Raw genomic sequence first — 23048 nt, forward strand, 5'->3', positions numbered from 1 at the left:
TACTGACCACAATCCCACCCAGGCGTTATTCCCGTAATCCTGCACTTTTAACCTGCTGATCCCCCCTGACACTGGGGTCAAATTAACACGGCCAGTCCACCGAACCTGCACATCTTTGGAGTGTGGGAGGAATTGGTAAATTAAAGCAGGATCTAACACTCTCTCTATCAGGAACAACTAACAGCTCTTTCATTTAGACTGGGGGGGTGACAACCTTATTAAAACAAGGAACAAACTGAATAAACTCCCCAATAGAATGCTGTTCCAATGACCAAACTCACTCGGGAATAATGAAATAAATCATTCCAGAATAGAGTCACCCTCAAATAATATAATACCAGGTGTCTGTTGGAAGTGTGAACTTTCTTCTGCTGTTTCAGTCTGGAATACTTTCTGAGTTGGTTTGTGTTTAGAGGGTGATGTGATGAAGCTCTATATATTACTACAGGATTCAGAATCAGACTCTCCCTCCTTCAATCTAAAGAGGCAGCAATGTCCCCCTCTCCCTGTTATTCCCCCCTGTCGGGGTTTAAACACCTAGAATTCCCTCACAGTATTCCTGCAATTTGAGTAGCTCGAGGCTGTCACCAACACTGCAATCTGAATGTAATCGGTTGTGTGTGTGTTTGAGAGCTTGTTTTAAAATCATTGGTCCAATTCAGAACCTGTTTTGCTGCTGGGATTCTGGCTGCTGCTTTGGACACAGATGTTATAAAGTTGTCTTCTGCAGCCTGCTTTCTGTAGTTTAAAATCCCAAAGACACAGGCTTTCGAAAGACTCAATACTGGATGGGTTATTTTGATTTTCTCAGCATTTCTTTTCAATACTTACATTGGGCAAACACCAGATTTTTATATGCAACTTCATAACAATATTCGATGGGGATGTGGGGTGGGGTGGGGATGTGGGGTGGGGTGGGGATGTGGGGTGGGGTGGGGTGGGGTGGGGGGGGGAAGGAAGAGAGAGATGGGGGGAAGAGACACGAGGGTGGGGGGAAGAGAGAGAGAGAGACAGGGAGGGGGGAGAGAGAGAGAGAGAGAGAGATGGGAAGAAGTGGGGGGAGAGAGAGGGGAAAATAGGAAGACAGCAAGAGGTGAGGTTTGTGGGGGGTTGCGGTGAGGGGGTGGGAAGAGGCACAGGATCTGGGAGGGGGGCTGTCTCGTATGGAGAGGGAGAGAGAGGGAGATGTCTGGTTCCTTTATTTCCCACTCACTTGACCCCAATCCTGACGATATCACTTTGTATCTGGCCTTGTTCAGACTGTGTGTATGTGGGATCTTGCTGCGCACTCATGCTCTGTGTTTCTTTCCGCCCCCCCCACAACCACCACCGCATTTCTCGCACTGTGACTGTGCCTCACACTTTAAACGTAAAAAAAAGGAGGGAAAGAGGGAGGGTGGGGTAGTGAGAGAGAAACAGTGTGAATGGAGAAGGGGTGGGAGCGTGTCAGGGGCTCAGTGGAGGGTTGGGGAAAGAGACAGAGGCTCTGGGGGTGGGGGTGTCCTCCTGTGGGGGGGCGGGATGCAGGTGACTGATAGAACAAAGAACAAAGAACAAAGAACAACCCAGCACGGGAAACAGGCCCTTCGGCCCAACGAGCCCGCGCCGCCGCATCGCCCTACACCTATCCTACCCTGCATGTCTACGAATGGGACCCTACTCAGTCAGATTCAGGGAAGAAATAGTGTCAATTTGGTGGAAACCAATTAGCCTAAGAGCACATCTTTGGGGTGTGGGAGGAAACCGGAGCGCCCGGAGGAAACCCACGCAGCCACAGGGAGAATGCGCAAACTCCCACAGACACAGGCCCAAATCCATGTATCTGCACAGCTAGCAGTGCTAGTCACTGAGCTGTTGTGGAGCCCGTCTATCGGTCCAGGATCAAGCACACACACCGACATGAAGTACTAGGCCACTCCTGGACTTCCAAGAGCAGCCCACGCACAACCCGCCGTGTGCATGCCCCTCGCTTGACACGAGGTGGACCTCCACCTGTGGAATAAAGACAAAACATATTAGTTATACAGCCTGCCCTTCCGGTGTCTCCCGAGGTTTACCCTATTTAATAGCCCCTACCATATCCCTCCATTCCCGTTTCACTCATATGCCTATCTAACTGCATCTTAAACGAGTCCAACGTGCCTGCCTCCACCACCCTACTCGGTAGCGCATTCCAGACCCCCACAACTCTCTGTGTAAAGAACCTTCCTCTTACCTCCAAATTATACCTCCCCCCCCTCACCCTTAATTGATGACCTCTTGTGTTCGTACCCAGTCTAGGGAGCAGTCTCTCACTATTAACTCTATCCATTCCCTTCAGTATCTTATATAATATATAATATATAATGGGAATAAGCTCCTGTGTTTATTCACTGGCCTGTCTCTGGAGTAAATCCACCCCCCACCCCCAGAATGTTTTGATATGTTTTAATAAATTATATATCGGGACAGTCACGAGGCATTTGGAAGTTCATTTCATTTGAAAATTGTTCCCATTTTGTCGGGGTTTAATAATGAGGATGTGAAAATGAATGTTCCCCCTACCCCCCCTCAGTGAGATTGTGAATTTCAGAAAGTAGGGAGGTCTTGCTGCAGCTGTATAGGGCATTGGTGAGGCCGCAGCTGGAGTACTGTGTGCAGTTTTGGGCGCCGCACTTACGCAAGGATATTTTGGCCCTGGAGGGAGTGCAGAGGAGGTTTACTAGGCTGATACCGGAGTTGAGGGGATTGAGCTATGAGGAGAGGCTGAATAAACTAGGCTTGTACTCGTTAGAGTTTAGAAGAATGAGGGGAGATCTCATTGAGACGTATAAGATGATGAATGGGATGGATAGGATGGAGGTGGAGAGACTCTTCCCGCTCAAAAAAGACAGTAGGACTAGGGGGCACAGCGTCAAGATAAAGGGGAGGCGGTTTAGAACGGAGTTGAGGAGGAACTTCTTCACTCAAAGGGTGGTGAATCTCTGGAATTCTCTGCCCGTTGAAGTGGTGGAGGCTGCCTCGCTAAATATTTTTAAGACGCGGGTTGATGGGTTTTTGATAGGAGAGGGGATTAAGGGTTATGGGGAGAGGGCGGGAATGTGGAACTGAGCAGCGACAGATCAGCCATGATCTTATTGAATGGCGGGGCAGGCTCGAAGGGCTGGATGGCCTACTCCTGCTCCTATTTCTTATGTTCTTATGTTCTTATGCTGATTAAATATCCCTGACCTCCCTAACACCCCGTCACTCTGTGATCCTTATGAAATTTAAAACCAAGTATTCACAACAAGACTCAAAGAGCATCAGCCCACTGGAGGCAAAAAAAGAACAAAGAACAACACAGCACGGGAAACAGGCCCTTTGGCCCAACGAGCCCGCGCCACCATTTCAACATTGTGAGTCCCCCCTTCCACCCATCCAAAGTCATGAGTCCTGCCAGTCCAGCAGAAAGAAACCCTCTGACTCTCTCCATTCACCAACCATGAGAATGAACAAAATGCAGTCCTGGATGTAACTGAGAGCTGAAACAGTAACAGCAGAATCCAATACTGAATATCACTCATGAACCTGTTGGTGTCTCAGCAGCTGGGATGAAACTCTGAATCCCTTCCCACACTGAGAGCAGGTGAACGGTCTCTCCCCAGTGTGAATTCGCTGGTGTATCTGCAGGTGGGATGACTGAGTGAATCCTTCCCCACAATGAGAACAAGTGAACAGTCTCTCCCCAGTGTGAACTCGCTGGTGTCTCTGCAAGTTGGATAACTGGTTGAATCCCTTCCCACACTGAGAGCAGGTGAACGGTCTCTCTCCAGTGTGAACACGCTGGTGTCTCTGCAGGCTGGATGACTGAGTGAATCCCTCCCCACACTGAGAGCAGGTGAACGGCCTCTCCCCAGTGTGAACTCGCTGGTGTCTCTGCAGGCTGGATGACTGAGTGAATCCCTCCCCACACTGAGAGCAGGTGAACGGCCTCTCCCCAGTGTGAACTCGCTGGTGTGTCTGCAGGTTGGATGACCGAGTGAATCCCTCCCCACACTGAGAGCAGGTAAATGGTCTCTCTCCAGTGTGAACTCGCTGGTGTGCCTGCAGGCTGGATGACCAACTGAATCCCTCCCCACACTGAGAGCAGGTGAACGGCTTCTCCCCAGTGTGAACTCGCTGGTGTGACTGCAGGTGGGGGAACCGAATGAATCCCTTCCCACACTGAGAGCAGGTGAATGGCCTCTCCCCAGTGTGGCTGCGCCGATGAGTATCCAACAGAGAGGGGACACTGTATCTCTTTCCACAGTCCGCACATTTCCATGGTTTATCCATGGTGCAGGTGACCCTGCCTCTCACTTGGGTGGACAATCAGGTGAAGACTCACCCACACACAGAACAGTCTCTCCCTGCTGTGAATGGTGTGATATTTATTCAGGCTGTGTAACTGGTTAAAGCTCTTCACTCAGTGCACGGGAACACTCTCACTTGAATTTGGCAGTGTGTTGGAGTTTTTCCAATCACAGTGATGTTTAAAATCTTTTCAAATCTCCTTCCAGATTCAATGGTTGATGATATTCAGGTTCCAAGGAATATGACTCTGCCAGATCAGGACCTGACATTTGAGATTTCAGCCTGTGATTCCTCTTTCAATATCCTGTAAAACAAGTTGACACAAGTTATCAGTGTCAGTACAGGATCGAAATTCAGAACAGACAACTCTACTTTCTATGGAAATGTTTTCCTCTCGTTCCTCAAAAGCTGTGAATCTCCATCCCACACATTCTCCCTCCATTCTCACTCTGCTGTATCTAATATTCACCCTCCCAATTCTCCTGAAGGTGCTGATTGAGTCTGATTGACAGATCCATGCTCACTGCTTCCTGTCCTGGACACACAGAGCTGAAAATCTCCATGCAGGCTGCCAGACAGATCTATGCACATATGACTGGACTAAAAATGTGTCGAATGTAAGACTGGATCCATTTTCTTTCCCTTCAGTTGGTGCAAGTCCCCAATTTCCCCGAGAATGAGAAAAGAAATGGAAAGGGGGAAACATTGATTTCCTCCCAGATGTTGCACAGAGGAGGAAGTTTTAGTCTGAACTTTATTGGCTGACTTCTGCATTACGACTCTTTCTCAAAGACATTGACATCCTTTGCTCCCTCAGCTTGACACATTTATTTGTCTGGCCAAAAGGATGGTCTCTTTCCTAATGTTCACAATTAAAGGGCTGGTTTCCCTCAGAGATGGCTGACATTTAAGAGAATAATAAATTATTAGAGGACAGAGACATGCCGAGTGTTGTTATATTGTGGATCTGATGTATTTTGTTACAGAACCATAAATAATATATTTATTATTTCTCGTCTTGTAATGAGGCACTGTCGCTCTGCTATACATTTCCACTCAGAGTCATTACAACACAGAAAGAATCCATTTTATATTTACAGGGTGAGTGAGTGGAGAAACTCAACTCAAAATCCTGCAGTCTCTCCGTGCTGCTTTTTAAATTTCAGTTCAAACCCTGGGCCACACGGGAAGCTGCAGAGATTGGGGAAACTTAACAAAGCAGTTTGTGTCTGTGAGTGTCTTTGAGCTTGCTGGGGTGCCAGGGAGAGAATGTCACTGTCTTCACCTCTCTGTATAAAACAGACACCAAATTACAAGACACTCAATATACATTTAATTATCAAATATCTGTCTGTGTCTCGTTCTCTCTCCCGATTTCTCCCCCTGTCTGTCTCTCATTCTCTCTCCCAATTTCTCCCCGTCTGTCTCTCATTCTCTCTCCCGATTTCTCCCCCGTCTGTCTCTCATTCTCTCTCCCGATTTCTCCCCCGTCTGTCTCTCATTCTCCCTCCCAATTTCTCCCCCTGTCTGTCTCTCGTTCTCTCTCCCGATTTGTCCCCCTGTCTGTCTCTCATTCTCTCTCCCAATTTTTCCCCCTGTCTGTCTCTCATTCTCCCTCCCAATTTCTCCCCCTGTCTGTCTCTCGTTCTCTCTCCCGATTTGTCCCCCTGTCTGTCTCTCATTCTCTCTCCCAATTTCTCCCCCTGTCTGTCTCTCGTTCTCTCTCCCGATTTGTCCCCCTGTCTGTCTCTCGTTCTCTCTCTCGATTTCTCCCCCTGTCTGTCTCTCATTCTCTCTCCCAATTTCTCTCCCTGTCTGTTTTTCTCTCTCTCTCTCCCTGTATCTTCTGCAGCAGAAACAGACAGAGACAGGGAGAGAGGAAAAGAGGCAGGGATGGAAACAGCTGTAGGTGTGGGTTAGATGCAGGGGAGAGACACAGGCTGTTAGAGGGAGGGGGCTTCAGTGAGGGACGGGGTCTCCAGTTTAATTCTGAGGGACCCAGTGGCGGGATTTCACTGTCTCAGCCTCTCTCTGTATAAACATTTCACAAATTAAAAAAAAACACTCAACACAGCTGATTGCACCTCGTGGGATCCTGCTGTGCACCACCAGGATTTTTATTTCAAAAGAATTTGGCTTCAGTTTAAGAGAGTTCCAGCCTTTCTGGAAATTTGGGATGATGCAGACACACACAAACACACAGTAGTGAATGAGGAAAGGGTCTCATAGCAGGCGAAAGGGTGGGAGCACTGTGGGGACGGGGAAGGACTGTGTCCCATCTGATTCAGGTTCACATTGCTGCTGCTGTGGGATCTTGCTGTGCACACACTGGGCCTTTGCCCCGCACTGCAACAGCGACCACACTTTTTATTTTGAAACAAGATCAGGCTCAGGGACCGCAGAGTGGGGTTCAAGGAAAAACCTGGAAAGAGGGTTGGGTAAATTCAAGCACTTTAATCTCTGAGGCATCGTAGACTATGGAGCAAGTGCTGGGGAATGGGAGGAGTATAGATTGGGATTGGATGGGCCAGCATTGAGCTGGTGGGCCAAAGGGCCTGTTTCTGTGCTGTGTGACTCCAAATTCTTTTCTCTCTCTCTGTTTTCCCAGGAATTTCTATTTGAATCATAGAACCCTACAGTGCAGAAAGAGGCCATTCGGCCCATCGAGTCTGCACCAAACACAATCCCACCCAGGCCCTACCCCCCTATCCCTACATATTATACCCACTAATCCCTCTAACCTACACATCCCTGGACGCTAAGGGGCAATTTTTAGCATAGCCAATCAACCTAACCCGCACATCTTTGGACCGTGGGAGGAAACTGGAGAACCCAGAGGAAACCCACACAGACACGAGGAGAATGTGCAAACTCCACACAGACGGTCCACCTTGTTGTCCAGCAAGGGGCATACATGCGGTGGGTCATACGAGGGCTGCTCTTGGATGTTTCGAGAGTGGCCTAGTACTTCACGTCGTTAGTGTACGCTTAAACTGGACCAGATACTGGGCAAGACGACAGCTCAGTGACTATCACTGTTTGCTGTGCAGATACTGTCGTGGTTCCCCAAGACGACAACTTATTTAACCCGATTGAAACAGAGAGTCTGAGTTGTAATCCTCCAAGCAGTAGACTTTATTTTCCAGTACAAGAGAAATAAAGCCAGGAGGTCCGGAACACTCCACAGAGCCCTCGGCTTACAGTCTTTTTATGTACATTTCAGCTCCATATCTCAAGATTCTTATCTCGTCTTTACAATGCGACCTCGTTTAGCCACCATTGTTTCTGTACTGACCCCTTATTTACCTTGCTTGAGATTGGTCACCCATTGTTACGTCTCTTTTCCTCTCGAAACCATGGTAGTTACATCCTTTGCCCTTATCTTTACGACTCTGCTTGTACAACAATAGTGGTTTAGCTGACTTAGGCCGAATGTGAAGAAAAACATGCTCACTTTATTCTTTCCTGCTTGTTACGATCATATATTAAGCTGGACAGCTGTATAGTACCCATTGTCTCCCCAAGTGACTGCTGTTTGCATTTGCTAATAAGTAACTGCTATACTACTTCTCTGGGTCTCCTGCTCTGATCACATTTGCTACACTTGATTATATTAGGTTACTTACTTATCAACTATACTTGATTACCCATCCCAATTCTACTTACCCATCCTAATTCTACTTCAAGGAAGACACTCTAATACTATCTGTGATTCCGTATTTCATACCCAGTTTAGGTACAATTGTTCAGTACAAATTCTCTAAGTACTAACATGCTTACATATTGAGTACAAATTTCCTTACATATCCCCCCTTTGAGACTATCCCCTAGTCTCATCCCAATTACCAAGGCCAGCTCAGATAGTCCCCCTTGTTTGGCCCTGTTCACATGCACATATTTAATCACACTTGTAGGCAACGTGGGGGAGCCAAGTACTTTGGCCAGGGATCAATGTCCCCATTCTAGTCTTATCATGGCTTGTCTAGCAAAAGTCCTGATTTTTAGGTTGCTCCCCCAGATTGCCTGCCCCTAACAGTCATCAGCCAAAAACCTTCCCACCCTTGTCTAGGGAAGGGAAAAAGACTGATTCCTGTGTACAGACTAAGTCTCTTGGTCTCCGTAGGCATCGGTGAGGTTGTAGAACGATCCTCCACTAGTGCAGCTATTTCGCAAACTGACAGGTTTCAATTTCAACCAGGGTCATTGTGAATTCATCCAGCGGGGGCAGTTCAATGTTTCCCCATTCCTTAGTTGTCCCTCCCAAACGTGGGTTGCTTGTCACTTGTGTCACCATTTGTCGCACTGCCAATCTGGCAAGGAGGGATCTCAAGACAGGTAAAAAACAGCGAAATATTAATCCCAGGATGGTTATTGTCATGGCTGCCACAACTCCAGCTTTAGCAAACCAGGCCCCCCATCTTCCTAACATATTGTCCAGCCAATTCCATACCCCATTGTGACTGTGGCTGCCTTTTCGTATGCCCACCAAGCTGCTGCCAGACCTTGATAGCAAGGAGGATACCCCATTGCTACGTCGTCTAGCTTGGTGCTGTAATATGCTACAGCCTGCCTTCGTCTGCCCTTGCAATTCTCCTGCATTAACACTGCTGTAGCAAACCCTGCTTCTCTGTTACTCACAAATAAGTCAAAGGGTTTGTCATAGGTTGGTAAAGCCAATGCTGGTGCCTGTGCCATTTCTTTCTTTATATTCTCAAATGCGTCTGAAGCATCTTTATCCCATCTTAGTTTGGCTTTTAACTCTTCACATCCCGCCTCTTTCATTATTTTCCGTAGTGCCTGTGTTTTTTCTGCATAGCTTTCCACCCATTCTGAACTGAATCCTGTCATTCCCAAAAATGTCATCATTTGCCCCACCGTCTGTGGTTTCGGAACTTTCAGTACTGCTTCTATTTGCTGTGAAGCTATCCCCTTTTCCCCTGCTGATATCTCTCTCCCCAAATATTCTACTTTTTCCTGGCACAACTGCAGCTTTTTCCTGGATACTTTGTGACCCCCTTCTGCTAATCTTTCCAATAGTTTTAAACTGTCCTTCCTGCATTGCTCTCTTGTCTCTGCGCATAATAATAAATCATCCACATACTGTATCAATGTTCCCTCCAACTGTATCCCCTCCAAATCTGCCCTCAACACCTGATTGAATGCATGTGGGGAATGCTTGAATCCTTGGGGCATCCTGTTATACGTGTATTGTTTCCCTTCAAACGTAAATGCAAAGAGATACTGGCTTTCTTGGGCTAGCGGCACGCTAAAAAATGCTGAGCATAGGTCTACTACAGTGAACCATCTGCTTTCAGGCGGTATATTAGTCAACAGGGTGTAGGGGTTGGGAACCTCTACTGGCATGTCCTCCACTACCTCATTTACTGCCCTCAAGTCATGCACCAATCTCCATTTTTCCCCATCCGCCTTTTTTACCGGTAGCAGTGGTGTGTTACACTTGCTCCGAGTTTCCTTTAATACCCCTGCTTCTATCAGTCCCCTAATTGTTCCTCTAATTCCTTCAATTGCTTCTGCCTTAATCGGATACTGTGGTCTGTAAGGTCCTTGTCATCCGGTCTTTAGTCTAACCTCCACTGGATTAGCGTTTTTGACCCTTCCCACATCCGTGTCCTGTCTGGACCATAGCTCCTGTGGGAGGGAATTCAAATCCTTTTCTAAGCTCTTTCTCCACTCCTGCTCCTGCTTCTCAATCTCTGCCTCTATTTTTACCTGTTTTGGCTTCCCGATCATTTTAACATCCAAGATTATCTTCAACATTTGTCCATTACTGGACGTCCAAATATCTACGTTTTCTGTCTGAACAAATTCTAATTCTTGTGCTCTCAGCACCATTGGTCCTAGGTCCTTTGATCTATATCCCGGATTCACTTTCAGTGTAACATGTGGTTCTGCTCCAGGTACAGAGAACCATTTGTTAACCCATTCATCTCTAACAACCGCGAGGGCCGCTCCCTCTGGGCCAACTAAAATACTTTCCGACCTTATCTCTTGTTCTCGTCCTGCCTCCTTTTCCCATTTCTCCTGTATCTCGGGTTTCTGTTCTTCATCAAATATCATTGTGCTGTGTAGTTCTGTCCTTGGCCATTCGGCCTGTGGAACCCAAGTATCTATCAGCTCCCCCCAAACTTCCCATACCTGTTTTTTAACTTGTTCCTCTATGTCTCCCAACCAGTACACATTAACCCCTTCCTTTCCTGGTACTCCGAGTAAATACACTCCCATCAAATCAATTCCTTGTTCTGTACATTCTAATTTTAGTCCTAAACCTAGGATTGCATCTCTTCCTAATAAATTTAATGGCGTTCTATCACACACTAATATAGGTACATGAGTAGTTTTGCTTCCAATGGTGACAGGTACCGGCGTTGTCATCTGAGTTAATGTTACTTTCCCCGAGAACCCCACAGTTTTCACGAACTGGTTTGATAATGGTAGGTGATTCGCATATTTTGTTTGTATGCACATACACGTGGCGCCGGTGTCTATCATCATGGGGACCTCAACCCCTCCTACTCTAACACTAATTATGGGTTCCTGATCTGCTGTATCTGTTATTTGTACGTACTGTCCTACCATTTCAGGGTTCTCTGGGCCCCCCTATAGGGAGCTCTGAAAATTCACAGGTCCCTGCAGCACGGGAGTGTTATTCAATGGCATTTGCGCCATTTGCTGGCCTATCTGCTGCTGGTTTTCTCCCTGCCTGTGAGAGTTCTGTGGGCAATTTCTTTTTATATGTCCTGCTTCCCCGCACCCCCAGCATACGCCTGGAGGGCCAGGCGGCGGTCCCTGCCTTGGAAGCTGCTGATTTCCCTGTCCCTGTCCTCTCTGATTCTGATAGGGTGGCCTACCACCTCCGTGTCCTTTCCCATTTCTATTCCAGTCAGTCTGATTTTGTGAAGCATAAGGGTGTTGATAATTTAAGCCATAGCCTCCTGGGTTCATGGACAGCAGGAAGGCAGAAATGTTATAGGTTATGATGGGCTGGCCTCCATCTCCGTTTCTCCCTAGCATCGGTGCAGGTATTTCCTCTGTCTTTTGGTTCACCACCATCAGTGCTATTTTCTTGAGTGTGGGGTCTTCTTTCACTTTCAGCTTTTCCTTACTTTTAATTTCTTCCAGCTGGGCTTGCAGGAGTTTGCGTTGTATCTCCTTCAACTGTTTGTCTGCATTTTTTCCTCCCTGCGGTGTCTCTCCACTGCATGGGCAACATAGTCCACAAACTCTCAGTAGTTTTTCGAATCCAGGCCCACCACTTCTTCCAGTCTTGCCTTAGCTGAAGTCGGCAGGCCTTCTAAGATTGCAGCTCGGAACAGGGAGTTGGTCAGTGGATCTGTTAAAATGTCCCTCTCTGTGTCCCTTCTCCACCTTCTTAACTGGTTTTCTATGTACACGGCCGCATTCTCTTCCTCACCCAACGGTTCCCCTCTCAGAGTTTTTATATCCATCCGATTGGGGTACATATCCCGTAGTGCTTGCCAAATGTCGTGGCGGTATGGGTCCATTAGTGTTCCATCCACATCCGGGTCATAGGCTGCGGTCGGGATGCCAGCACGTCTCATTACTTCAGCCATTTGGTCCATTCCTAACACTTTTGTCAGGAGAGCTTTGATGTCACCCAGCGCCATCCTCTTTCCCATCATTCCAGCCTCCAGCTGTCCAATCCACCTTCCGGCTCCGTCCAAAATATTGGGTAATTCGTTAATTAAATTAGGCAAGTCCTGACCTGACCAAGGGATATATTGCAGTCTGCCACCCTTCAGAATCACCGGGAACATCCCTTTCTCCCTTCGTTCCTCGGCTGGATATTTTACAGGTTGGTGTCTTTTCCGCATTGATTTTCTTCGTCCCCTTAACACTGACTGTCTCTCCTCCTCTTCACTACTTTCTTCTGTCCCTCCTTCCATTCTTTCTCTCTCTGGGTGCTTCCATGTCCATGCTCCCATATTTTCGTTTGTCTCCCCATCTCTGGATTTCCCAGCATTTTTCCTCTCTGTTTCTTTCTTTCTCTTTTTCCTCTTTCCTCACTCCGACTCTCTTTCCTTCTATCTTTTCTTGTGATATCTCACTTTCACATTCGTGGAGATCCTCTCTCATTTTCTGCTCGCATTCTTTTCTGGCCCCAGTCCCTCTTCTTTCGTACCTCTTGTCTCCTTCTCCTTCTGTTATCTTTTTTGCCCATTCAAAAAGTTCTACCGCGTTTACTTCTGCCTCTAACTGCCTCCTCCTTTGAATTAACCCATCCAGGTTTTCTTCCATCCTCTTAGACTCTTCCTCAATACCTTGTCTCCTTTCTTCCTCCTCCTGTGCCCACTGTTCCTTTGTCATTTGCTTCACGTCAAACTCTCCCTCAAAATTCATTGTGCCTGATATAACTGGGCACAGTCCTACGGGATTTGACCCTTCCAGGTATGGGGGTGGGGCTACGTTTGGGTCTTCCAGCTCCTTCTTCTCCTGAGTCTGGACTGGCATTAGCATCCTACCCCACCCCCCCCATGCTCTTCTTCTCTCTCTCCCTTCTTCTTCGAACAACGCTAATATCTCTAACTCCTTTTCTCGCTTCTCCCTTCTTTTGCTCGATCTATCCTTGATTTTATAGTTCTTTATCATTCCCTTCTGATCCTCACACCTCTCTATGCACCATGTGCCTTCCTCCGGCCACTGTGTATTTGTCTTACTTGTTCTTTTAGCCCATTTTTTAGAGATATGTGCTATATCCCCTCTGAGGGCTGGGAACTTGTCCCCTAGTATTTCCACTGGTGTTTTAGCTTTGCTTGCCATTATTTGTACTCTCGTCTCGCTGCCGTGATCTTTATTGCTTAATTCGTCAGAGTTTGGTATTATAGTTATTATCACTCGGTGTACTGTTTTTCCAGGCTCGGTCCCCCGTTCACTTATCCCTTGCGACTCCCCTGCCAGTATTTGTAACTCTAACCGGGGTTCCGATATCCACTTCCCCGTAGCCCCCTGTCCTGGCACTATCTTTCTTTACTCCGGCGATCTCTCAGACAGATTCTTTCTTACTCTCATCTGAACATCACATCCCAGGCATCCTTTTCTAGCCTTTACACTCACTTCAAACTTCTGAGCTTCGCATAGGGGGCTACCCCTCTTAACAACTGGTCTAAGGCTGGGTGTAAAGACAGACACCTCCTTATTTGCACGTGCTCAGCTCAGACCTCTCACACACTCTCACACTCTTTCATCACAGATGAGCACCTACTGTACTTTGATTCACTCCCTTAAATTCGGTAATCTATTCCGGAGCTCCGGTTGTGGCCATTCAACCGGACCCATAAACAGATCCCAGGTTTCAGCACCAATTCTTGTAGGTAAAGATACCTCTGAGACTAATTGTGAGTCAAAGTACAGCAGTTTAATTAACTAAAGCCTGATTCAGAAAATCCAAAATAAGATTTATTTTTATCACCATTAAATATCCTCACTAAATCAAGACCCTTGCACCTTCTTACAATTCTGGTACAATAAAACAAAACATCACTTGGAACACAGATGCACGAAGAAATACTGAAAGCATTCTAATGTGCAATCTACATGTTTAATTATTTCTACATCTCTGTCTTTGTAACCAACACAGGCAAGTACAAAATCAAATCTACTGTGTGCCTAAATGGTTAACTCTCCTTACAACTTTAAGATGCAATGTAATGCCACCTTTCCCACTTGGCAGAATTCAAATCTCTGTCCGATCCCTGCATAATTTAGTAAACTTAAAGCAATTCACTTTGATTGGCTATACCTATTACATCACCTGAGGGTCTCAATTACACAGTTCCACCCTCTCTCTCTGTCTCTCTCTGTCTGTACCATACAGAGTCAGCCTGCTTGTCTCTTTTTTTAACCCTTTACTGGTGGGAGCTCACTGGCCTCTAATAAATTTGATGGGTGTCTCATGTCGTGACAAATCCCCTTCTCTCTCAAACAGTCATATAGTCATGCACAATTCCAAATACATAACTGCTATTAGCGTTCACCCCGCACCTCAGTAAAAGCCTATGTCAGGGTTCCCAGTTCCATTGACATACTTCTCTCTACTCTTTCTGCTCCCTCATCACATAACCTCCCCTTAGTTTTAACTACCGTATTAGGTAAGAGAGCAATCTCTCACAGATCTCTCTCCCTCTCGGTTGACGTCTTTTCCCCGAGGTCCTGGGTAGGTTCGGACTGGCAGGCCTTCCTACACTTACTCTCCTTGGGCAAGTCGTAACCTGGAATCCCGCTCCAAACCGCTTGACTTAACCTAGTTGCATCGATTAGCGTTCGGTTCTTTTTGCGTCGCACTTTTTACCCATTCACAGACAACACAGTATTCGCAGCGCGCTTTGCATGCAAAACTCTACCCTTCAGATCAGACTCAGTCTCTCAAAATGTTTTTCCCAATTTAGTTTTACCTATGCAGGATGTTCTTTGGGTTGGGGAGATCCAGGACCAGCAGAGAGCCGGGTGCGCCGGGCCTCGAGATCCCTTTTTCCGACAACAAGGATTTACATGCAATATAAGTCTGCTCACCTTGCTGTCAGAATGCCGGCTTTGGGATGTCCAGCCCCAGTCGGACCACCGTCTCCGCTGCTCCTTCCAGATGCTATTTTCTGGGCGATTTCCCACAGCACCCTGCTCGCAGCGCCAATTTTGTCGTGGTTCCCCAAGACGACAACTTATTTAACCCGATTGAAACAGAGAGTCTGAGTTGTAATCCTCCAAGCAGTAGACTTTATTTTCCAGTACAAGAGAAATAAAGCCGGGAGGTCCGGAACACTCCACAGAGCCCTCGGCTTACAGTCTTTTTATGTACATTTCAGCTCCATATCTCAAGATTCTTATCTCGTCTTTACAATGCGACCTCGTTTAGCCACCATTGTTTCTGTACTGACCCCTTATTTACCTTGCTTGAGATTGGTCACCCATTGTTACGTCTCTTTTCCTCTCGAAACCATGGTAGTTACATCCTTTGCCCTTATCTTTACGACTCTGCTTGTACAACAATAGTGGTTTAGCTGACTTAGGCCGAATGTGAAGAAAAACATGCTCACTTTATTCTTTCCTGCTTGTTACGATCATATATTAAGCTGGACAGCTGTATAGTACCCATTGTCTCCCCAAGTGACTGCTGTTTGCATTTGCTAATAAGTAACTGCTATACTACTTCTCTGGGTCTCCTGCTCTGATCACATTTGCTACACTTGATTATATTAGGTTACTTACTTATCAACTATACTTGATTACCCATCCCAATTCTACTTACCCATCCTAATTCTACTTCAAGGAAGACACTCTAATACTATCCGTGATTCCGTATTTCATACCCAGTTTAGGTACAATTGTTCAGTACAAATTCTCTAAGTACTAACATGCTTACATATTGAGTACAAATTTCCTTACAATACATGGATTTGGGCCAGTATGTGTGGGAGTTTGCGCATTCTCCCTGTGCTTGCATGGGTTTTCTCCGGTTTCCTCCCACACCCCAAAGATGTGCTCTTAGGTTGATTGGTGTAACAAATTGTCCCTAAATTAGTCTCCCCTCAATCTGGAGTGCCGTAAGCATAGACGTGGGTCACGGGTGGAAGAGTGAACTCACAATGTTAAAATGGCAGCACGGGCTCGTTGGGTCTGTTTCCCGTGCTGTGTTGTTCTTTGACCCAAGCACAGGAATAGAACCCAGGACCCTGGAGCTATGAAGCAGCAGTGCTAACCACTGTGCTGCTGTGCAACCCTATTTGGATGGGAGATGGTATAGATGAGAGATGGGATGGTATAGAATTTCTCTGTCCCTCCAGTGTTTTTGCCGATCCTTGCACCCCTCCCAGACACTCCTATCGATATTTCATCTTTCAACAAAATATGGGAGAAAACCCCAGTGTGAATTGTTGTCAATTTAATTTGGAAAGAGAGGGAGAGAGAGGTGTGGATCCCATTCCCCACACACGCTCCTGCAGTCCTCACCCACAACATTTATTTAACCTGGCCCTCACCAGGTTGTGCGTGTGTGTGGGATGTTGCTGTGTACACAGGTGGGTCCAGCTCCCTATTCCTCGCACTGTGACCATGAGCGGAACTTTAAACAGAAAGCACTGAGGGGAAGGAGAAGGGTTGGCGAGGGGGACGGAGAGAAGGGTTGGCGAGGGGGACGGAGAGAAGGGTTGGCGAGGGGGACGGAGAGAAGGGTTGGCGAGGGGGACGGAGAGAAGGGTTGGCGAGGGGGACGGAGAGAAGGGTTGGCGAGGGGGACGGAGAGAAGGGTTGGCGAGGGGGACGGAGAGAAGGGTTGGCGAGGGGGACGGAGAGAAGGGTTGGCGAGGGGGACGGAGAGAAGGGTTGGGGAGGGGGACGGAGAGAAGGGTTGGGGAGGGGGACGGAGAGAAGGGTTGGGGAGGGGGACGGAGAGAAGGGTTGGGGAGGGGGACGGAGAGAAGGGTTGGGGAGGGGGACGGAGAGAAGGGTTGGGGAGGGGGACGGAGAGAAGGGTTGGGGAGGGGGACGGAGAGAAGGGTTGGGGAGGGGGACGGAGAGAAGGGTTGGGGAGGGGGACGGAGAGAAGGGTTGGGGAGGGGGACGGAGAGAAGGGTTGGGGAGGGGGGCGGAGAGTAGGGTTGGGGAGGGGGGCGGAGAGAAGGGTTGGGGAGGGGGGCGGAGAGAAGGGTTGGGGAGGGGGGCGGAGAGAAGGGTTGGGGAGGGGGGCGGAGAGAAGGGTTGGGGAGGGGGGCGGAGAGAAGGGTTGGGGAGGGGGGCGGAGAGAAGGGTTGGGGAGGGGGGCGGAGAGAAGGGTTGGGGAGGGGGGCGGAGAGAAGGGTTGGGGAGGGGGGCGGAGAGAAGGGTTGGGGAGGGGGGCGGAGAGAAGGGTTGGGGAGGGGGGCGGAGAGAAGGGTTGGGGAGGGGGGCGGAGAGAAGGGTTGGGGAGGGGGGCGGAGAGAAGGGTTGGGGAGGGGGGCGGAGAGAAGGGTTGGGGAGGGGGGCGGAGAGAAGGGTTGGGGAGGGGGGCGGAGAGAAGGGTTGGGGAGGGGGACGGAGAGAAGGGTTGGGGAGGGGGGCGGAGAGAAGGGTTGGGGAGGGGGGCGGAGAGAAGGGTTGGGGAGGGGGGCGGAGAGAAGGGTTGGGGAGGGGGGCGGAGAGAAGGGTTGGGGAGGGGGGCGGAGAGAAGGGTTGGGGAGGGGGACGGAGAGAAGGGTTGGGGAGGGGGACGGAGAGAAGGGTTGGGGAGGGGGACGGAGAGAAGGGTTGGGGAGGGGGACGGAGAGAAGGGTTGGGGAGGGGGACGGAGAGAAGGGTTGGGGAGGGGGACGGAGAGAAGGGTTGGGGAGGGGGACGGAGAGAAGGGTTGGGGAGGGGGACGGAGAGAAGGGTTGGGGAGGGGGACGGAGAGAAGGGTTGGGGAGGGGGACGGAGAGAAGGGTTGGGGAGGGGGACGGAGAGAAGGGTTGGGGAGGGGGAAGGAGAGAAGGGTTGGGGAGGGGGAAGGAGAGAAGGGTTGGGGAGGGGGATGGAGAGAAGGGTTGGGGAGGGGGATGGAGAAGGGTTGGGGAGGGGGAAGGAGAGAAGGGTTGGGGAGGGGGAAGGAGAGAAGGGTTGGGGAGGGGGATGGAGAAGGGTTGGGGAGGGGGAAGGAGAGAAGGGTTGGGGAGGGGGATGGAGAAGGGTTGGGGAGGGGGAGGAGGCGGAGAGAGATAGAGAAATGGACGTAGAGCTAAACAGAGAGGGAGTGGAGGGTATGAGGGTCTCAGGAGTATTGGGGGAAAGAGACACAGAGTTTGGGGGGGGTGCCCTTCTCCATCGTGGGACTGCCAGTGGGATCTTGCTGTGCAATTATCTTCATTGAATTTGAATCATTCATTCATTGATTAAGGGAGGGGGGATGTGATTGGGGAATTATAAATATTGGTACAACGCTGCACAATTTTGGAACCCCCCCCCCCCCCACACCTGCCAAAAGGATACAACTCGTCTCGTAATCTTAAGTGTGCGTGAGATAGTAGGAAACTACTGGTTTTAGACATAGAATCCCGACATCTAGTCCGTACTGACCACAATCCCACCCAGGCGTTATTCCCGTAATCCTGCACTTTTAACCTGCTGATCCCCCCTGACACTGGGGTCAAATTAACACGGCCAGTCCACCGAACCTGCACATCTTTGGAGTGTGGGAGGAATTGGTAAATTAAAGCAGGATCTAACACTCTCTCTATCAGGAACAACTAACAGCTCTTTCATTTAGACTGGGGGGTGACAACCTTATTAAAACAAGGAACAAACTGAATAAACTCCCCAATAGAATGCTGTTCCAATGACCAAACTCACTCGGGAATAATGAAATAAATCATTCCAGAATAGAGTCACCCTCAAATAATATAATACCAGGTGTCTGTTGGAAGTGTGAACTTTCTTCTGCTGTTTCAGTCTGGAATACTTTCTGAGTTGGTTTGTGTTTGGAGGGTGATGTGATGAAGGTGTATATATTACTGGAGCATTCAGTATCAGACTCTCCCTCCTTCAATCTAAAGAGGCAGCAAGGTCCCTCTTTCCCCATTATTTCCCCCCCGTCCGGGTTTAAACACCTAGAATTCCCTCCCAGTATTCCTGCAATTTGAGTGGCTCGAGGCTGTCACCAACACTGCAATCTGAATGTAATCGGTTGTGTGTGTGTGTGTGTGTGTGTGTTTGAGAGCTTGTTTTAAAATCATTGGTCCAATTCAGAACCTGTTTTGCTGCTGGGATTCTGGCTGCTGATTTGGACACAGATGTTATAAAGTTGTCTTCTGCAGCCTGCTTTCTGCAGTTTAAAATCCCAAAGACACAGGCTTTCGAAAGACTCAATACTGGGTGGGTTATTTTGATTTTCTCGGCATTTCTTTTCAATACTTACATTGGGCAAACACCAGATTTTTATATGCAACTTCATTACAATATTCGATGGGGATGTGGGGTGGGGTGGGGATGTGGGGTGGGGTGGGGATGTGGGGTGGGGTGGGGATGTGGGGTGGGGTGGGGTGGGGTGGGGTGGGGGGGAAGGAAGAGAGAGATGGGGGGAAGAGACACGAGGGTGGGGGGAAGAGAGAGAGAGAGACAGGGAGGGGGGAGAGAGAGAGAGAGAGAGAGATGGGAAGAAGTGGGGGGAGAGAGAGGGGAAAATAGGAAGACAGCAAGAGGTGAGGTTTGTGGGGGGTTGCGGTGAGGGGGTGGGAAGAGGCACAGGATCTGGGAGGGGGGCTGTCTCATGTGGAGAGGGAGAGAGAGGGAGATGTCTGGTTCCCTTATTTCCCACTCACTTGACCCCAATCCTGACGATATCACCTTGTATCTGGCCTTGTTCAGACTGTGTGTATGTGGGATCTTGCTGCGCACTCATGCTCTGTGTTTCTTTCCGCCCCCCCCACAACCACCACCGCATTTCTCACACTGTGACTGTGCCTCACACTTTAAACGTAAAAAAGATGGAGGGGAAGGAGGGTGGGGTAGTGAGAGAGAAACAGGGTGAATGGAGAAGGGGTGGGAGCGTGTCAGGGGCTCAGTGGAGGGTTGGGGAAAGAGACAGAGGCTCTGGGGGTGGGGGTGTCCTCCTGCGGGGGGGCGGGATGCAGGTGACTGATAGAAGTGGGAATAAGCTCCTGTGTTTATTCACTGGCCTGTCTCTGGAGTAAATCCACCCCCAGAATGTTTTGATATGTTTTAATAAATTATATATCGGGACAGTCACGAGGCATTTGGAAGTTCATTTCATTTGAAAATTGTTCCCATTTTGTCAGGGTTTAATAATGAGGATGTGGAAATGAATGTTCCCCCTAACACCCCCTCAGTGAGATTGTGAATTTCAGCAAGTCCTGGGATCTTGCTGTGCCTTTTATTGTTTACAATCAGGTTTTGTGTTTAATCACATTTCACTTTATTTTCTCTTCCAACCAAGGAGAATTCTTTTGGAAACTTTGACGATGCAGAGAGCGAATAGTTTTGCCGTGAAGAATCCTCGGACAAGAGCTACAACCAGAGAGAAAAATATTAATAAAAATCCCCGTGTCTTTGTCGTTCATTTTTATACACAGATAGACTGGTGGGGCTTTTACACTGAGGGTTAGTGGTCTGTGTGTCAGGGGGAGGGGGGGTTATTCCGAGTGATCCCTGCTCCAATGTAATCCCACAGCTTCCAATCCCTCTCCCTGAAGCTCTGTCTGTGTAACTCCCCCATCCTCAGAACTGTTTCTCCACATCTTTCCAATCCCTGTCTCTCCCCATCCTTTCCACCTCAGCCTCTCAATGGCAGCATCTTTCCTTTTTTCTCTCATTCTCTCTATCTTTCTCTTCCTGAAACTTCATCAGTCTGTCTTCCCCAAGCTCCCCTTTCCATTCATCTCGACATCTCGCTTTATATCTCAGCCTCTCTACTCATCTCTCCTTCTGTGTGTCATTTTATCTCAATCACAGCAGCCTCTTCTCCATCTCTCTGTCCCTTTCTATCTATCTCTGCTGCCCTTTGTGACTCATTCTGCCTGAATTACAGTAACATCCTGTCTCCATCCCTATATCTTTTCACAGTAGCTTCACTGAAATGTTAATGTGAGCCTACTTGTGACTAACAAGTAAAATTTTAACACTGCTTCTTTCTGTCTCTAGCTATCTGCTTCCCTCTCTCTATCTCTCCCTGATTCCCACCCTCTGAATCATTGCTGCTGTAGACATTCTCCCCATCTCCATATCTCTGTCTCTTATCTCTCTCTGTCTGTCTGTGAATCATTCTGTCTGAATTACAGCAGCATCTTCCCAATCTCCATCTCTCTCCTCTGTCTCGTGACAGGCCAGATCAGAGGTTCACTGTTTTCAAGCAGCGAGGGCCCAGGAACACAGTGGAGGGGAATGGCAAAAAAAAAACTACTGAAAGGGGGGGGGGTTTGTAATACACAGGTAATTAGATAGAGGGGAGGGGTGTGGGGTCTGTTGTACAAGAGGGGGGAATATTATAACACAGGCTGCCCAGAGTCAGAGGTTATTAGAGAAAGGGGGCAATGGAGGAGAGGGGACGGGGATATTATAACAGTGTCAGGGCAATTCATCATTCCAGCATTTTAAATGGGCAGAGTTTCCACATCCAACTCAACCAGGAGCTGTTTACAGGGGGAGTGGAGGGGGATTGACGGGATGGGGGTGGGCGGGGGGTGGTGTCAGTCTGTCTAGGGGCCGTTTACAAGGAGGGAGTGGGGATTTGCTGGAGGGAGGGGAGAAACTTAGAGGGATATTCAGCAGGACACTGGGATTTGGAGGGGGATTGAAGAGGGTTTGGGCAGTGGGGGGTATGGGGCTGAGAGGGATTTGGAGGGGGATTGAAGAGGGTTTGGGCTGGGGGGGGGGGCGGTACAGGACTGAGAGGGATTTGGAGGGGGATTGAAGAGGGTTTGGGCAGTGGGGGGGGGGATACAGGACTGAGTGGGATTTGGAGGGGGATTGAAGAGTGTTTGGGCAGTGGGGGGGGGGTACAGGGCTGAGAGGGATTTGGAGGGGGATTGAAGAGGGTTTGGGCAGTGGGGGGGGGGTACGGGGCTGAGAGGGATTTGGAGGGGGATTGAAGAGGGTTTGGGCAGTGGGGGGGGGGGTACGGGGCTGAGGGGGATTTGGAGGGGGATTGAAGAGGGTTTGGGCAGTGGGGGGGGGGGTACGGGGCTGAGGGGGATTTGGAGGGGGATTGAAGAGGGTTTGGGCAGTGGGGGGGGGGGTACAGGGCTGAGAGGGATTTGGAGGGGGATTGAAGAGGGTTTGGGCAGTGGGGGGGGGTACGGGGCTGAGGGGGATTTGGAGGGGGATTGAAGAGGGTTTGGGCAGTGGGGGGGGGTACAGGACTGAGAGGGATTTGGAGGGGGATTGAAGAGTGTTTGGGCAGTGGGGGGGGGGGGTACAGGGCTGAGAGGGATTTGGAGGGGGATTGAAGAGGGTTTGGGCAGTGGGGGGGGGGGTACAGGACTGAGAGGGATTTGGAGGGGGATTGAAGAGGGTTTGGGCAGTGGGGGGGGGGGGGGGTAGAGGACAGAGGGATTTGGAAGGGGATTGAAGAGGGTTTGGACAGTGGGGGGGGGAGTAGAGGACAGAGGGATTTGGAAGGGGATTGAAGAGGGTTTGGGCAGTGGGGGGGGGTGATGGGGGGGTACGGCACTGGGAGGAATGGATTCGGTGGGTGGGAGATTTAGAGGGATTGTGGAAATGACGATAGATTCAGCTGGAGTGAGGGGGGGAAATTCATAGAATCCGACAATGCAGAAAGAGGCCCTTCGGCCCATCGAGTCTGCACCGAACACAATCCCACACAGGCCCTACCCCCATATCCCTACATATTAAACCCTCTTAACATATTCCTCTAACCTACACATCCCTGGACACTAAGGGACAATTTTAGCATGGCCAATCAACCTAACCCACACATCTTTGGACTGTGGGAGGAAACCCACGCAGACACGAGGAGAATGTGCAAACTCCACACAGACAGTGACCTGAGCCGGGAATTGAACCCAGGACCCTGGAGCTGTGAAGCAGCCGTTGAGAGGGATTAAAGAGGAGAGTGGAGAGGGATGTAGGGAGAGACTCAGAGGGATTGTGGTGGGGAATTTGAGGGATTCAGGGAGATTTAAGGGAGAGTCTCATGGATTTAGAGATTCAGCAGTGGGGACTGAGAGGGCGGGAATCAGGGAGAATTGAGAGGATTCAGGAAGGGGAGACAGAGGGGT

At 49.2% G+C, this 23048-nt stretch overlaps 1 long non-coding RNA gene across 1 annotated transcript in view; it reads left to right on the forward strand.

Moving 5' to 3' along the window:
- LOC145362544 (uncharacterized) overlaps nucleotides 1-20527 on the forward strand; it is a 538269-nt gene extending 517742 nt beyond the window's left edge. Inside the window, exon 3 of the long non-coding RNA XR_013889995.1 lies at nucleotides 20249-20527. This is a non-coding gene — a long non-coding RNA (uncharacterized LOC145362544). The remainder of the gene's footprint in view (nucleotides 1-20248) is intronic.
- The last annotated feature ends 2521 nt before the right edge of the window (nucleotides 20528-23048 follow it).

The sequence above is a fragment of the Carcharhinus amblyrhynchos genome, unplaced genomic scaffold (assembly GCF_965287045.1).
Source record: "Carcharhinus amblyrhynchos unplaced genomic scaffold, sCarAmb.v2.hapA scaffold_38, whole genome shotgun sequence".
NCBI lineage: Eukaryota > Metazoa > Chordata > Chondrichthyes > Carcharhiniformes > Carcharhinidae > Carcharhinus > Carcharhinus amblyrhynchos.